The sequence below is a fragment of the Dasypus novemcinctus genome, chromosome 11, assembly GCF_030445035.2.
Source record: "Dasypus novemcinctus isolate mDasNov1 chromosome 11, mDasNov1.1.hap2, whole genome shotgun sequence".
Taxonomy (NCBI): domain Eukaryota; kingdom Metazoa; phylum Chordata; class Mammalia; order Cingulata; family Dasypodidae; genus Dasypus; species Dasypus novemcinctus.
This window is the reverse complement of record NC_080683.1, coordinates 70,382,281-70,401,066: the sequence shown is the minus strand read 5'-3', so window position 1 is coordinate 70,401,066 and position 18,786 is coordinate 70,382,281. Positions and strand designations below refer to the sequence as shown.

At 36.4% G+C, this 18,786-nt stretch overlaps 1 protein-coding gene and 1 pseudogene across 8 annotated transcripts in view; both read right to left on the bottom strand.

The window, feature by feature from the left end:
* Positions 1–18,786, bottom strand: part of FUT9 (fucosyltransferase 9) — a 266,509-nt gene that overhangs the window by 191,318 nt on the left and 56,405 nt on the right. The window lies entirely within an intron of this gene.
* On the bottom strand, positions 286–959 carry LOC101445624 (COP9 signalosome complex subunit 8 pseudogene; annotated as a pseudogene).

Here is an 18,786-nt window from a genome sequence, read left to right as displayed (position 1 = left end):
ACCTCTGAATCCAATATAATGTAATATGCCTGGAGGGACAGACCAGTTTACAAACATAATCTGATATCTGTTTTTGAAATTCATAAACAATATCAAACTGCCACAGGATCCATCCAAATAGATGACTATGACAAAATGAGAATTGTTTCAACAACTATTCAGCACAGTGCTTAAGGACAAAATATATATATAATATACTTTATATTATATATGTATTTTTTCACATACTCAATAAGGAATGTCAAAGTACTTAATCCATTCAATAAATAAAAATTTTACATTTCTCTATTTGTCAGTATACAGGATTCTGAAGGTGGATCTTAAACTTTGAATGGTTAATCCGTTTTCAAGGAGAGCCATGTAATCAGAAAATCTGGCTAACTGCTGTTCACCAGGGATTGGTGGGAATGGGGCAGGCTCCAATAAGGGAATAAACCTGTTAAAGGAAACATCCATGGCTTCGGCAACTGGTTTTTTGGGCATAACCATTCTTGGGGTGGAGTCAGCTTACCATCCTTGTTTTAAAATACCTTTCACAGACTTTTCTACAGGAAGCCTGGCAAGGTTCCAAAGTCATCAGCAATTATGGAGGTATATCCCTGAGAAACCAGAGTGAAGGCTCAACACCTTTTGCATCTCTTAGTGCTTCCACGATTGGCTGAACTGTCTCAGACCACTTGATAGTCATGTGGATCTCAGGGAAATCTCTCTGCCAGATTCTCTGTCCTACTGACCAAATTCCCCCAAGTTCAGAATTGGCAGATTTTATGGCAAGTGATATTCTTTTCCAAAGATATCTTGCATTATTTATGTCATTATGAAACAGATCTAGATCTAGAAGCTACCATATACTGGAGGCGTGAGGCAATTCCTCCAGGATCCTCAAGCTCCCAATTTTTTAATTGATCTAGCAACTTCTTGAAACTGAAGGCACTTTCTGCTATCACTGCCACTGGCATCTTCCCCACCTGTCCACCACTCTACCTTCCAGAAAGCCAGACCCCAGACTGGCCCAAAGTGAGCCACACTTGCAATGACCTAGACCATTTTTATAACTTTCCAAATGCCACTTAGAGAGGAAAGGCAGCCACACGACAGTAAGAATTCTTCCAGAATTACCTAATCTAATGCTATTTCTACTAATAATTGTTCTTAAACTTCACATGGAACACCTACTAAAATTACAGATTTAAAAATTCCTACTCCATATTTGAAGTGAGGATGAGCATTCTGCATTTTCATAGTGCAAGCATTTCTTATGCAGCTGATTCAAGAACATACTTCAAGAAATACTGATCCACAGCATAACATTTATTTATAACTATAAGATCATCTTTCTCATTGTTTTTAGTTCCCATACCAGCTTTCTCAACAGTGGTTTCTTCTAGGGATTTATTTTATAAATATCCAACACAGACTGAGGTGGGGATTAGATGGAACAGAGAAAGAGAGTGAGAGTATTAATGTGGAGTCTAAAGATGAAGAATGTTTTGGGCAAGATTTTGGTCACAAATAAGTCAAGGGCATCACAGAGAACAAATCAGATTAGTTCCAGAATCAAATACCTTTACTTATTAGAGGTACTTTTAAATTCAAATTTTTAAGAATGTAGATTGATGTGTTTGTTGAGAGCCCCCAAAATTATAATGTCAAAATGAAGGGCTTGTGCCAATTTTTCCCATAAGAAATGAGAAGACTCTGTCAAGAGCTTCTTGTTCTCATGTGCCATCAACACTCTCATTTCTCTTTCCTGTCATTACAATGCACCAGACATCACTCGCATTCTACCTGGACAATGCTAGTGTGTTGTGATCAATGCTCAAAGGAAACACAAGTCACTTTCCAATGGTCCTGTGCTATGCTCTCTATGACCTCCATTCTACACTCTACCTTAGTAGACCTGTTGCACTGCAGTGATAATCTCATAGCTGACTTGATTGTTTCCCATGGAGCTATGGGGTCAAATATCATAACCCCACATTAATAGTGAGGCAAAGGATGAGTTCCCTGTAACTGACTACCAGTATGCACAAGCAACTTTTCCACTAGTGATTAACCCTGAGATAGCAAAAATATGAGGTTATTTTCCACTTTATGGCCAGTATTTCTGGACTGTTGATTCCAAATCCTCTGTGCACTGTGGCAATGATTTTGCCATTACAAGCTATAAATGGATCCAAGCATGTGGATTAATACTGATAGTTTAACCAAGAGTCTGCTGGTTTGAACATTCTAATCAAACCGGGGTCTCACTGTGAGGCCTTTCTACTGAGTTTAAATAACAGAATTACTTAAATTTTGGTTTAATTATATAGATTTTTTCCCCCAGTTAGTTACTTGCCAATCTGAATGTATATGAAGTATATTCACCTTTTTTACATTCTACTCTTGGTAAAATTGGCTAGATTACTTTGGTGCATCTACCTTGTATGAAGATTACTAATAGCATCTGCAGGACTCTCAAAATCCTCTTTCCACAGGTAAAACTGGTTCCTTCTTACAAAGGTCCCACTGGTTCCAATAACTGTCCTTCCTTGATGCTGTAATGCTTCATAGCTCTTATTTATCTCAGTGGGTGGGGAAAGTAGGTTATGAAATATTCACATTTTACATGCCAGATATTTAGCAGGAATACATGATATTTTCTCATTCTCCATAAATCCACAGATTTGGGGTTTATTTGTCATAAACATTTCTAAACCAGGGACATCCTGCTGAGAGTAATCCATAGATAAGGTCTCTCTTTCTCATAAATTACAGTCATTTATTTACTAGGACTTCCAGTGATCAGGTTACAAAAGAGATTATACCATTACCTGCTTCCTACCTCCCCATCTCCCCCTGCCACCCCCACATATCTCCCAATTCTACTCCCTTACCAAAAGGGAGGAATGGATCATAGGTCAACTACTTCAACTCTTTCCTTCCTAAAATTAAAAGAGATAATCTAACTGAAGGCACTTTGAACACTATAAATTATGGCACAGTTATAACATAATTATTAAGTTAATTCAGCCATCATATGGGAGTGCTTAAGATCACCCTGACTTCCAGAGTATGTATCAAGTAAGACAAAATAATATCTTGGTTCCTAGATATGCAATATTGCTTCTTTCTTCTATAATTAAACAATGGCATTTTTCTCTTTACGCTCCTGGAACAAAGTCTTCTTGGGGAGTATTTCTGATAAAACAGGGAGGGCAAGAGCTTTCTGATTTTGCTGATGATTACATGTGATTAGATAATTAATACCTGAGTGAAAAGACTTACAATATATATAATATTGACAATGCTGAATAGTTAAGACACCACTAGAATGAAAACAGCAGCATAAGGCCTATATAGGTAGCTACATAAGTAAGAAAAAGATCTCTGAATCATAATGAAGGTCAGTTTAACAACATAAAATCAGAAAGAAAAGCATAATAAATTATATAAAAATAATCCAAGTTCCATAAGATTTTGCATAATTCTAAGATTCTAATATGGATTTTGTGCTTCTTTGATAAAAGTAAATATGAAATGAAGAGTGTATTAGACCAAAGGGATGCTGATGCAAAGTACCAGAAATCTGTTGGCTTTAATAAAGGGTATTGATTTGGGGTAGAAGCTTACAGATACCAGGCCATAAAGAGTCCAACTCAAGGTACCATAAGAGGTACTTTCTCATCCAAAGTTATTTGCCATGTGTTGAAGCAAGATGGTGGGTTTTGTCTGTGAGGGTTCAGTCTGCTTTCTTCCTCTTAAGGCTCAATGGTCCCAGCTTCTTTCGATCTTAGCTGTAGGCTGGCATAAGGCTCATCTGTCAGGGCATCTCAGCTGCTTTGTTCACTTCAGCTGCAAACTATCAGGCTCATCTCTCTTCCTGGAGCCTCTGCCATGTCTATGGAGCTGTCTCTTCCTCTGTTCTTTTCTGTATATCTACTTCCATGTTCTTGATTGAGCACCCATTTATATAGCCCACCAAGGGGGCAGGGACTCAACCCTGCATGCCCTAATAACGTGATCAAATCAAAGCCCTAATCTTGATTTAATAAAGTAAAAATGAAACCTCTGAATTTACTACAATCAGTGGGGTCTCACACCCAGAGGAACAGACCAGTTTACAAACATAATCAATATCTCTTTTTGTAATATCAAACTATCATAAAGAGCAATACAAATAATGAAAGTGTTTGTAATATTGGCCCATGAGAAACTAGGAATGCTAAAAACTATCCAGAAAAGATAAGGCTTAAAGCTTTATAAGATAATAATACAACATACGGTTATTAGAACTCACCCATCTCTAGTGAGAAAAGAGTTTAAGGAGTGGTATGAGAGGGTTAAAGAATAATAGATGATAAATTCATTCTTAACAAGAGAAGTGGTTATATAGTAGAACGATCAACTAAATATGTTATAGAATCTGTTTCAAGGACATTGTTATAAAGCAAATCAATATTCATATACTAAAATAGGTAAATCTTAAAATGAAACAGGAAAATGTATATATCCTCTCCTATACCTATAACTGCATAATGGAATTCCATAGTATTACCAGTGAACATCAATTTTCATCCTAATTAGATGCAAAACTATATTTTAATGTGTATGTTGTGGCCGTGTTGTAAAACCAAAACTGCAATAATACCTATTTACTTAAACTTTGTTTTGATGTTTTAAAAAGTTTTTTATTAACGAAAGCTATCTATTATTGCTAACTAACAATGTCTCCATAGATGTTGAGTATGGTGCATCACCTTTACTATGAATAACAAGATAAGGCTTTATTTAAATAGTTAAGTTATTATTTTAAATATTATACTAATATCTTAATAATATTAGAAGACTTAATTCAAAATAAGCTTTCCTTATTTAATGGTTCTAAATGTTTTATGTTGTAGAATTAAATTTAAATTTGTATGTTAATGTTATAGTCTTTGGTACTTGAAATGAATTTAGCTGTTTTTATTCTCCAGAATATTATGGGAATTAGATAGTTATTGTATTAAAGAGTTTATTTCCAAGAGAAGGCCCTCCATAAGTCAATTTGCATCTGTTCAATTTGACACTAAACAGAGGGTTTTTATTCAGATGAGGACTGTTTGTTGTGTTTTGATAACTGAATGAAAGCAAGATGAAATGTTGTCAGACTTTGCATTCATAAAATGAGATCTACTAATAAAGAAATTAACCTATTGTCCTATGCAAATAATATTACAATGTGTTTTTATGTATCTCTTTTAGTATTAAAATTATGTTCATGATGTGATTATAGAGGTATGAGACTATAAAGGGAGTATTGAAATACAATTCAGAGTTTTCACTATAATCCTACTCCTACCATGCTGCCATGATGTGGAATATTTTGGCAACTCCATTTTAGGAAATATTTTCAGATATGATTTACAAAATAAATCAGCTTCATTGCTTTACATTCATACCTACAAAAAAAAGAGGTAAACAATTGTTTATACAGAGGACAGAGGAGATACCATAGGGCAAGCTGGGAAATCATTCCACAAAGAAAATTCAAAACAAGACCTAGAAATGAGTGATCTTCCACAGTAGCACCAGTCAGAAATGAGCTTGAGAGGGATGTAATGAGATAGGCAATAGATTTAAATCATCTTTAAAATCCCTTCCAACCCTAAGAGTATTTTTTTTTTTCTTATTCAGAATTCTGCCAAACTTGACCAAATCAGACAAAAGAGTTCTCCTCCTCAGATGCCTGAATGCTAGGTAACTATTACCCTTTCACAACATCTGCATGGCCCAGAGTAAAATCATTGCTCCAAAGTAAAGCAAGACACCCTGCTGTATGGGTGTGTGCATGCTGTCTGGTGGTGGGACTAATGTTATTCTCAGACTTCCTGCAGATGGAGTCCTTGCAGATTGGGATGAAGAAATAAACAGAGAGAAAACTCACACAAAGAAACCATTGAGATATTTAGGGAAGGACTTCATGCACCTGATCCTATATAGTATTACATAATTATGTGTTCATCAGGGCACGCATTCTCCTTCAGTGTGTGAAACTCTCTTGAGGCATCCTTCCATTTAGATCTCAACCTTCACTGTCCTCTATACATATTTGTTTTCATACCAAAGCCTTTCAAATAGCAAAATATTAAAACCTAATACGCTGTGTGTTTTATTAACATAGCTAAAACCACTCCTACATTTTCCATGTAAATGTAACTACCACTATTGTTATTCTTAAGTGATACACATAAGACTCCGAAATGTATCATCAGTCACAAAAAGAAAGAGCGAAATATTTTTGGGGGGTTATCTAATTATTTTTACTGTTTTTCCCATGTTCAAAAATCAGTTTGCAAGCACACAAAATTCTATAGGATATGGTTAATCAGTAAAGATAATATAATCACCATAAGCCACATAAAGCGTTCAAAGCACAAAATTAGAGGTAAAACATTGCCAGACTTTTAATTTTTCTCCTCCAAGTAACAACATTGCTAATGCTTAACACACATTAGCAATGGGTGGTACTGCTTGGTCTCACTACATTAAACATTTATAAATTCATTACTTAGTTCAAGCATTCATTTATATTTTCTTACGTGGAATTATTATGCATTTAGCTTTTATTCATTTTTAAAAGTTCCACTGCACTAAGTCTTCAAAGAGACTTCCAAAGTGTTCAATTACTTCTTCTCACTGTGGCTTTTTCTGTTGTTTGGAAAAAGGCCAGATTCCCAGTCTTTGCACTTTTACTTTTACTCTCCTCATCCACTTGTTCCAGGGGTTGTGAAAAGAGGTTTTCTTTCATGACTGCCTCAACAGTGAGAGTTCCTTTCTAGTTTTAAAAAATTCAAGCTTAAAAAAATTTTTTAACTGGCATCATTATAATGCTGTAGCTTTTGCTCAGTGAGAAATCAAACCCTCTGAACAATGAATGCTTGTCTAAAGCAACTATTCACAGAAGGTATTGCTTTCTGGGGAATAGTTAAAGTTTTTACCTACTGACAAACGGGAGTAGCATAGCAGAATAGAGTTGAACCCAATGCAAAGTGCCTCACATTTCTAGTGCTGAAATAAGGAGATCAGTTACAGCCCCTCGGCTATTGACCCATTATAGAAAGAACACTGAAGACTATCAAACAAGATGGAGCAGCAGGCCAGATGAGATCATGTGACTTCCCTTTGAATGTCTTTAATTTGCAGATTTGAAAAATATTCCAACAGGCTGAAGGCTTATCAGCATGTGTGAATTAAAACTTGATGATGGAGCTCTAGTGAGAGCATGAGCTACCAAAAGGACGAATTTTGAGAAAAGTGTCTAGTACATATAAACAGCTTATCAGTTACATCTAAATTTAGTTTTATGTTATATCATTTAGGTCTCAAAATTTACAAAAGATATGAACCTCATGAATATTGTCTGTCAAAGTCTCACACTTCATTAGCCCCTCTGATTCCATAAAGTACATAGACCACTTTGGAAAAAAAAGTTTTGCTTATCTTTCTCATTAGAAGATTGAGCTCTTGTGGTTACTGGTTTGTGTTTAAATGAGAAAATATTTCAACTTCTTGATTCTATTGGTGAAGAAAGAGGGGGCAGGGCATGGTGAAGTTGGCAGGGCTAGTGTAATTTCGTACTTTCTCTTTCTGGACTCTCTCCTACTTCCCCTTTCTTTCCCCTTTCTACTTCCTCCCTAATGCCAAGTGACTGAGGTGCAGTTGCAGCCAGAGAGACCTAAAGTTGGAGGGGGTGAGGGGGAGCCTGTAGAAAGGAGACAAGGGTAGGACTGGAGTGAAAATGGGGAAGAGATAAACAGGGTCTTTTAAATAAGAGACACTCAGAAAGCTTTAGAATAAGTAGGGATCCTAGTTTCTTTCTGGTGCTGTCTTGTCCTGGACCCACTGCTCATAAGTGATAAAACAAGGACTAAGAAATGTGCCCTTTCTTTTACTAGAGCATAAACACATCAACTTTCTTGGACCGATCTTGAACAAACTGTCAGTGCAGAAAGACCTTATTACTATCTATGAACATGAGCAAAAAGAAGCTACATTTGAGTTAGATCTATCCCTTGAAACAAAAATTGTCTATTTATCTCACCTGAAGTACAAATACAGAAAGAGGGGAATAATATCTTTACTTTCATTATTCCCCTTATATTTTCTTCCTCTTAATGGATTAGGAGTAATTTATTTATTTATTTTTCCCTCTGTCTCCTAATGATTTTCTCTTCTAAAGTCCAATGGCATGTACTCTAACTGCTTTCCTACAGGCAGCATGAAATAAGAGGGAGGCTAGATTTTGAGGCAAATCCTCCCCAGATGGCTTAATACACCTGATTTATCCAGAGTGTTGTCTTTCTAGATATCTTGCATTTGGCTTTCTCCAGTGGCAGCATCTGTGTGTAATATTATTCTTCATCCTGTGCTTACATTCATTTTCTGTAGCAAAAGTCCTTTGTAGCAAAGCCTTCCCCAAATTTGCATTTGGAACAAGAAGTTTAAACCAACTTAATGGAGTGAAGAAATAATAATTTAGAGCTTTCAAAAACAAATTTGTAAAATCAACGGATAGAAAAGATGTCTATTATTACTGTTGATGATATTGTGTTAGAAGAGGCAATGTGAGTGCTTTAGCAATTCAGTTTTTCCTTCTCTGTTCCTTTATTCAGGGAATGTGTGTAGGACATGTGGTTTACTCAGAATTTCTCTTCTCTCTGGCTTCCAGTATGGTCTGGTTCACTACTTTTTAGCAATTCCTAATGCAAGCAAGCTGTAATATGAAAGAAGTGGAAACAAACTAAAATATATTACCTAAATTTCTAAGCATTAGAAAAAGAAAAGATTCATGTAGCTGTTTCCATCTATTGAAGCTTTCTTTTATCATTATTTCACACATAAGAATTACGTATTTTCTAATGTTATAAAATACAAGTATTGTATTAGATGCTTAATTAGATGATTAATCAGTAGATCTTAGGGTTTTAGACATTAGATATGTTTGCTTGAATTAAGTTTGTACTTTCCTCTCTATTAGTTAATACCTCCAGAATGCAAATATTGATAGTCATGAAAAAGAGGTCTTATAAGTTGCTGCACTTTTTATTGATAAAGACATTATTGTAATCTAAGTTACATAACAATTTACAAAGGCAAACTCAAAGCAAAAATATGCATGTTTGTAGGCTGATCCTCCACCTGCCATTTCAATGCCTGTGCTATCATTCTAGCACTCAACATAATATCAGGACAAGATAAGGGCTCAGCAGAGAAGAACGGATTGCCTTTATGAGTGGATAAATCTTCCTTGTCTTATCATTCTTGGGAAGGCTAATAAAATTAAGTTTTTCAGCCTGCTAAATGAAGACAAGACCTCTAGGTCAAAGAAAGCCCTGATAGCTATGGTCACTCACTGACATCAAACCCCAAACAAGCAGAGTTGGTCTTCTGGTCACCTCACGCAACACAGTGACATTATATTATGATGCCTTATAAAAGCCTATGCTTTATGGAAACATATATAAAAAGTGATAAATCAACCATATTAGTCTGATTTATTAATTATATATCTCACTTCATATTATATTCACAAATAATAGAGCTTAACTGTTTCCAGAGAACAATAATTTAATAACAGAAATTTAAAAATCATGTATAATTATGCTTCTGGTGTATCCAATCAAATATGGAAAAGCTTTCTAAGAGAATCTTACAAAATTGATAATAACTGTGCAACATGATGTTTTGGCTGGCACTGGAATAGGATTATTAATTTATTTTTTTAGGATTATTAGTTTAAATGCATTTGTCAGCAAATTTATTGTCCTTAGTTTGAATGGCTCAGGATTTCTTCGTTTTTTCCATTAGAGAATAGAAAGACTTTGTTTTTCCATTGAATGTACACCCATTGGATGTAATGATTTTAAGCTTCTAAACTACACAGATAACTGGAATGACGAAGTGGTATGAAGAAAATGCACTACTTAATTCTTAGACACATAAAATCTCTAAAATTGAGGATAATCCTGAAGTCTAAGAATAAAATAAATTATATTACAAAGATAAATTTCTGAATCATTTTGACATCTTTTGGACCTATGGAGAAACCATTCTTTCACTGACAGGAAACAACTTTGCTAATTGATCTTATTTGTTACTTGATTTCAAAAGAATTTTAAAATTATTTCATATTGGTATTTTTTAGTAATGGTTGGGCTTTCTGGTGTGCTTAGATGAGTGGTGACTGAGTGAAGAAAAAAGAACAGAAAGTTTAAGACATGAAATTATTATTAATACTTTATTTTTATGGTTTTAGGGGTTTGGGGCTCTAATTAAATATTTATTTGTTCTCGAACTTTTCCCCTGTAAACTTCCCTTTACAAAAAAAAAACAAAAAACAAAACAAAACAGGGAAGCGGACTTGGCCCAGTGGTTAGGGCGTCCGTCTACCACATGGGAGGTCCGCAGTTCAAACCCCGGGCCTCCTTGACCCGTGTGGAGCTGGCCCATGCACAGTGCTGATATGCGCAAGGAGTGCCCTGCCACGCAGGGGTGTCCTCCATGTAGGGGACCCCCACGCGCACCGTAAGAAGAGTCACCCAGTGCGAACGAAAGTGCAGCCTGCCCAGGAATGGCGCCGCACACAGGGAGAGCTGACACAAAAGGATGACACAACAAAAAGAAACACAGATTCCCATGCCACTGACAACAACCAACAGAAGCAGACGAAAAAGAAGATGCAGCAAATAGATACAGAGAACAGACAAAGGGGGGTGGGGGCGCAGGAGGAGAAAAATAAATAAATAAATCTTTAAAAAAAAAAAAACCTTTCATTTTTAAGTACAGTGCTAGAAATAGGAAGGGATCAGCCCTTCAAAGTCTTTCAGAGACCTGGTGTCTGAGTGATCATAGTGAAGTCAAGGTAGCTCCCATGAAAAATCCTCTGATGGTCATCTTTCTGCTCTTAATTACTTTCTACCCACTCTGGCCACAGGTTAGGGAGTACCTTAGATTTAGGTGTCCAGTTTTCTTTTTGCTTCTGCCGTGTTCTTAACCAATTAGGAGTTGAAGGAAAAGAACTGTGTTTAATAGGAACAGTTGTGAAATGCTTGGAACCTTGGGATATTCCCCAAGAAACTCAAGGGAGAAAGAAAGAGGGAATGACCAGTGCAGAACACTGCAGAAATAAATATCATTGGGAGAAAGTGTGAAAAATGTGGCTAGACTTTCCAATTATTCTTTTCTAGTGCTTCCCAACCCAACCCACTTCCCACAGGGTTCTGGAAAACTACCAGGCCCTTTTCAGAGTCATCAGTGTGTCTGGATACTTGTTTTCCTCACCAGAATGCTAATCAAAGAAAAAATAATGTGTTTATTATATAAAACTGATTTTTCAAATGTTCAGTTAATTGATTTCACTATAATTTTATTGTTTTTAAAAAAAGAGTTTCAAGTTGTATAACAATAACTAGATTATGAAGAATCAGTTTAATCCATTAATCTATTTCCCAGGAGAAAACTGCAAAAGGGAAAAGACAGCTATGCCCTCAATCATCAACAAATGAATTATAAGGCTCTGAGATAATGTTTCTAATCAGTTCCTCACCAGGGACTACTACAGGGGCTAACATTTCAAAAAAAATTTTTTTTTCACAATTTAAATACAATCCTGGGATATCCATTGTATGACTGCAATTCAAAGTGTGGCACAAATATTTATTCCCAAACCCCACTGAAGTAATTTCCAAAAGAGAGAGTAGGAAACTTTAAAAGATATTGACATGGTCATGATATCCAAATGTGTGGTTTTATGTTTTAGGAAAAAATTAATGGTGATTTAAGGAAATTAACTCCTTCCCTTTAAGATAGCTTGAAAAGCACTGGGTTAGATCATGAAAAATGCAGTTGCTCATGCCTGGAACACAAACACCCAAATATAAACTCATTAATCGTAGAGGGAATAAATGACAAATAAAACACTGTAAATATTTTAAATTTTAAAAAGTGTTTTGATATTTCAATAATCTAAAAATGATGAATTTTAACCCAAACTAGGTTTAGTTAAAAACAGGAACAGCTTCATGGATGTGTGACCTGTGCCCTTGTTCAGAAGAGCCCCACACTTGGTTTAAAGCTCAATTGTTGCCATCTTGAAATTCATAATTTTATCTTCAAACTTGTGTTTCATAAGTGAAGTCTGATGGTACAATGATGGTACAATGGGGTGTGCCCATGAACAGAGGAGATACACGCAATATGTGTATCAGCTGTTCCTTGCTGCTGCTCCATTTGCATACATCCTTGAAGATGTCCCATGAGCACAGAATTCTGGTGTACTCATGATATGAAGAGTTCACTGAGACTCATATCAAGTACAAGGTACGTATGTTACAATTATGACTCAGCTGAAGGTGGGGGGAGGGTAAAAGTGTGCTGTAACCCTAAGAATCCATGTTTACTCTTTGGACCAGAAATTGCTTCAGATGGAGAAGATGATAGTGGAGTGCTAAGAAACATGACCAGCCAAAAAATCCTATCATTTCACTTATTATTTCTGTTACTTCCCTGCATTAACCAACCACGTTCACTGAAAATGATGTCATAAAGGAAAGGGAAAGAAAGGGCAACTATTTATTTTCTTTTCTTCTCTACTTACTCATCAATAATGTGCTCATATCAAGAAGTGAAATAACTAACACTTGAGTTAGTTTTCCACTATTCTGATAAGACTGAAATGCATTAGCTTGTTTGAATTATGAAATATAAATTATGATTTTAAGTGATTCTGCATAGAAGTTAAATGCTCTGATATTTGTTTTTAAGACTGGCATTGCACAATACGAAAATGAATGGTGGGAAGTGGACTTGGCCCAGTGGATAGGGCGTCCGTCTACCACACGGAAGGTCAGCGGTTCAAACCCAGGGCCTCCTTGACCCGTGTGGAGCTCGCCCATACGCAGTGCTGATGCGCGCAAGGAGTGCCCTGCCACGCAGGGGTATCCCCATGCGCAAGGAGTGCACCCCGTAAGGAGAGCCGCCCAGCGCGAAAGAAAGTGCAGCCTGCCCAAGAACGGCGCCGCACACACAGGGAGCTGACACAACAAAAAGAAACACAGAATCCCATGCTGCTAACAACAACAGAAGCAGACAAAGAAGATGATGCAGCAAATAGACAGAGAACAGACAACCAGGGCGGGGGGAGGAGGGGAAGGGGAAATAAATAACTAAATAAATAAAATCTTTTAAAAAATTAAAATTAAAATTAAAAATAAAACAAAAAGAAAATGAATGGTAAAATTCATGCTATTATTTTAACTCTTTAATTTTTCTTTGCTTAGACATAAAAAAGATAATCAAAAACAACATGACATGTCAAGAAAAAGACTGAAGATAAAAGAGAAAAGCTTTATATTTAATACCTTTAATGGCATGTTTTTTATCTGCCTTTTTGAACAACGGCCTTCACATTTTCATATAGCGCTAGACTCCACAAACTACGGTATGTAGCCAGATCTGCTTAAAGGGATAGGTGGTGATTTATATTGAATGGGATCATGCTCTATTAACCAGCCTGTGCAGTTAAAAAGTTTATGGATGCTAAATCCCACAATATTAAACAGGTTTCACTACTACAAGGGTTTCTTAAAGCCTTTAAGAGGCTGCAGTACACTTTAAATAATTCAGGAATGTTTCATCACAGGAGTCACTTTCACAGAGTATTCCCAGAGATGAATGCTCCTCTGGACACATTATGTAATCCTGCCTCCACCACTTGGCTCTGTAAGTTATTTAACTTCTTTCAATCTCAATCTCTCCTGCAAAAGGAGAAATAATACCTTTCTCAATATCTGTAGTGCAGATGAAATTATGTAGCATGTTCCAGCACATAGTAGTTACTTAATTTTATTACTATATTTTCCAAAATCCACTCCAGTATTTTGAGAGGCTACTTCGCTATGGGAGCAATACAGTTACAGCAGTATAGTTCTGCACTATGAATCATTTTCTAAAAATATATGGAGACCTTGTTATTCACCATGGAGTAGCAAAAAGAAAATATCGAAAATTTCAGTAGTAGTATCTAACAACAAGTAATGAAAGGGAAAATACTTTTAAAAATGTGTACACAATGTTAAGGATGTGTAAGACCAGGCTAATTATGAGAATGGTTTTAGTACTAGCCTAGTTTTGCACTGAGAAAGAAATGAGAATGGGAAATGACATGTATAATCTTTTTCCACTCAGATAGATTTAACACAAAACAAGGAGCATGAATTCTTGGAAGGGCCCCTGTCTGGAAATCACAAGCCCAGCTCTAATCCCTCCCTGGGTGGCCTACCTATGACAAAGATGTCAGCACCCCTGAGCCTCAGCTTCATCTCAGCCAAATAAGAGGAGCTTGACATGTGTCCTGGGAAACTGGGTGTCTACAAAATAATATCTGACTAACATCTGGAAGTCAAAAGTGAGAGTCTTGGTGGATGGATTTGAAGTGGCAAAGGACTACTCTCGAGTAAACTGTGCTTTCATTAATAGTGGGACAAAGGTATATGAGTCTAGCATGGGTGAGGTCTTCAACAAGATCTTATCCAAGAGGGCTGCCTGGAGTGGTGATCCCAACAGAGGAGATGGTCTTCTGGCCCCCTCGTGCTGACCAGGACAGGGTGCTGGTCAGAGGGCATTGGCCAGAAGAGACGCATTGTCAGAACTGCAAAAGCTCGTGTGAGAGCACAGCAGCGGAGAATCTCCCAGGAACTCACAAAGACAGCCCTGAGAGAGTGTGCCCTTTAGATATCCATCACAGCAATGGGCAGGAAGATCAGATGATAACTATACCAGTCTAGTAAACTCTTCCCTGCCCTTGCCTCTGCTTTTTCCTTTGAACCAGTCTTATAAGGAGCACATGCATGAGCTAATAAAGGGGGGAAAGTACATTAAAACAAACAAAAAAAAGTCAACCACGCTCCTGTCTACTGAAGGCCCCAAACATGGAGCAGACCTGAGCTAAATGGGGAAGGAGAGAAGTTTTACTAATTTGAAACAGAGTTTTGAATATTACACTAATTGGAATTTAACCTGCAAAATTTCTGTCAACATTTGAATTTGCTCTTAAACTTAACTTTTTACAGATTCGATGATTAATTTTTACACCTGATCATCAGCATATTACTAAATATAAGTCAATATTTATTAAAAAGGATTCTATGTATTTAGATATAAATGTATAGGAATATTTTAAGTTCATGGAAATAAGGATTATGTCTATTGAGACTTCTAAAATTCTAACACATATTAAGTGCTCAGTAAGCCCTGAAGAAATGAATGAATAAAATAATCAGAGCCAAAACAAAAATATCTCAAGCACAACCTGGATTCATATATTGGCTTCTTCTATTTACTAGGCTATTTTTTTTCCAGTTTCCTCATTTTCAAAATGAGGATCATATCTGTCTTCTTGGATACTTATGAAGAATAAATAACACATAGCATTTTGAACACTGCCTGGCACATAGTAACTGCTTAGTTCATGTTAGCCATGTATATATATCAAGAATTTCACCCTTTGGCCATAGTCTTGTAACCTGAGTCTCCACTTTACTGTAAATGAAAATAATAGAGAGATGCTCAAAGAATTCATATCCCAAAGGAAATAATAAAGATAGGCATAACAGAGACTAAAGAACAGAGGAAGTCAGTACTATTTTCTGATTTGTGTTTCTCACTCCAGAACTTGAAAAAGTTGGGGCCAGCAATCTGGTAGATCTCCTGTTTATTTCCACAGTGTCACAAATGGATGAGTAGTAAAACTACCCCTTCCTCTTCAAGCCCATTTCTGATTGTTTCCTGGGATGCTGACTTTGAAAAAGATGGGCATCACACAGATGCTGGAAAAGGAAGAAGGATCTATTCACTAACTAAGAAGGATAGGACCAAAATACAATTCCTTTAATTAGACTGAGATACATAAAATGTGCATGAATAAGTGTTTCTTATTATCCTACTGAAACTATGATTTTTGTCAATGAGTAGCACATGTTTTAGTATACTGATGATTAGCATCCCAGGAGACTGACTGTCACTAGCTTGTGTAATTCCTTGAAAGAGGCTCCAGAATGCTGCCGGGAGCTGGGAATTCCAAAGGACAGCATTGCGAAAGCTACACCCTTGTGAGAAAAGATTATTTTCTGAGACTCTTTTTGTCCCTCTCTATCTTCATTTTTCTTTACTTTTGGCCAAGACCAACAAGCTCCTTATTTCAAGCAATCTTTGCCTGGTATCCTTCCCATATTTACCTCCTTTTCTTTCCATAATTACAATTAGCATTTATTTAAAACTTACTATATGTCAGATACAGTTCTAAGAAATTTACAATGTACAAAAAACTCTGAAGAAGTACTTTTATTATTATGCTTATATGAAGGAAAAGGAAACTGAAGCACAGTAAGATTAAATAATTTGCCAAAGGTTTCACAAGTAGGAAGTAATAGATTCAGGATTCAAACAGAGGCATCTAACTTCAGGGATCCTGCTCATTGTCACCTGGCTTTACTGCCTCTGTGTCACACCCAGGAAAATGTGAGCCTGGATCAGCTCGAATTGTACTTGGTCACTGCACCTACCATTTTACCCACAGTGGCACTTAGGAAGTGCACAGAAATATTTGCTGAATGACTGAATATATGCTAATCAGCATCTCCATTGCAGAGCTGTGTTCTGAGCTTTAGTTCTTCGGGAACAAATTTCATCTTCATCTGGATACAATTCAAGTATCATACGGATCTTAACTACACATGACATATGATCTCACCATCTATTATTTTCTCCAGCCCCATGTTCATGGATGGAACTACCATCTACCCTTTTGCCCAAGTGAGAAACTTGGGTGTAGCTTTTTCCTACTTTCTCTCCCTTGCTTCTTTTTGTCAATCTTTCCTAAATATTTTAGGCAACAAAATCTTCTATTGAAACTACCAATACTTCCGTTTTTTTCTGAGTAACTGGAGCAGCAATTTGATAGCTTCCAAGCTTACTGCCACACTATTGCCAGGTTTATCTTCCTAAAACTCTGATCATTCTACTTCACCACTGAGCTAAATGGAACAGTGGTTACCCAAAGATGCCTATCTCCTAATTCCCAGAATCTGTGACTATATTACCTTATGCAGAAGAGGGACTTTGCAGATATGATTAAATTAAGGACCTTGAGATGGGGAGATTATTTTGGATTACCCAGTGGACCCTGTGTAATCTATGGGTTTGTAAAGTAGAGAACCTTTCCTAGTTGTTTTCAGAGAGAGCTATGAACACAGAAGAGTCAGGGTAATGTACAGTTGCTGGCTTTAAAGATGGAGCAAGGGGGACATGAGCCAAAGATGTGGACGGTGTCTAGGAGTTGGGAAAGGCAAGGAAACAGATTTTTCCTTAGAGCCTCCAGAAAAGAAAGCAGCTTTGCTGACATTTTAATTTCGGGTCAGTGAGATCTGTATCGTATTTCTAACCTACAGAACAGTAATTTAGTAACTATTTTTTAAGTCACTACATTTGTGATAATTTGTTACAGCTGCAATAGGAAACTAAAGCACCCACTATAAATCATCCAGTGACTCCTAAGAGATTTCAGGAAATCTTAACCCATTTTGTCATGTTTAGTTCCCCCTTAAATTTTCTCACATAATATTAATACATACGGTGTTTTTTCTATTCCAGCCTTGTGTGGAGCATTGGGGGTGGTGGTAGGGACGGACAGTGAGGAGAGTGAGACTCCTGTCCACCAATAAATAAGAAATATATTTCCTTTCTGAAGTTAAATTTACAAAGTCCATATACAATGAATATAAATAGCTATCTCAGGGATTACATCAGAAATTTGGTTTTAAGATTATGAAGGAGGACTTGGGAAATGCCCATAATTCTTATCAGAATAATCTGATAGTAATCACATTTTCTTTTCTGTTGGGTGGCATTCAAAAGAAACTGTTGTATTTGTGATTTTGTATTCTAAAGAGAGACCCCAAATTTTATAAGCTTTAGGTCATGCAAAACTTAGATCCCTCTCTGCTTAGTAAAAAGCAAAGTCTCAGATCAAAGTCTTGCCCTTCAAGTGCTATAAAAGGAAGAAAGTGTCCTAGTTCAGGGACAAAGATTTTTAATCCTTAGGGAAGGGAAAGCATGATTGAAGAGATATACTTTTTTGATGCCACTAAACTCAAAATACATATGTAACTTCCCTCATTCTGATAATAAACTGTTTTGTTGTTGTTGTTTATGTAGCATGCCCTTAGAAGGAGGATATACTGACCTGCTGATTAGATTTTCCAGGTTGACCAAACATGAAAATTCTCATTGAACAATAAGATTTTGGAATTTTGGAACAATGTACATATATGATAGACAAAGGATATGTATTAATTAATCATCTAGTACATTGCCAGGAGCAGCAGTGAAAAAGATGACTCTCCTCTCTTATGGTTCTTTCATGTTCAAGTGTGGGGGGAGGGGCATGCAATAAACAAGTTAAAAATTGAGTGAAGGTCATTGTAGATAGAATTGAGGAGAAGGTCTCCTTTAGATACGGTGATTAAGGCAGACTGCTCTGAAACAGTGATATTATCTAATGAAACAATTGCTTCAGATTATTGTGTGTGTATATGTGTATGCATATGTGCGTACTGGGTCATGAAACAAAATGTATTTTTTCCCTATGGGTCTCAGTTAAAAATATGTTTTAAAAGGCACTGTTATAGACCATATCAAGTGATAACAATATTATTCCATATGAATAAGACATCAGTGGAATGTTTTAAGCCACATATATACATA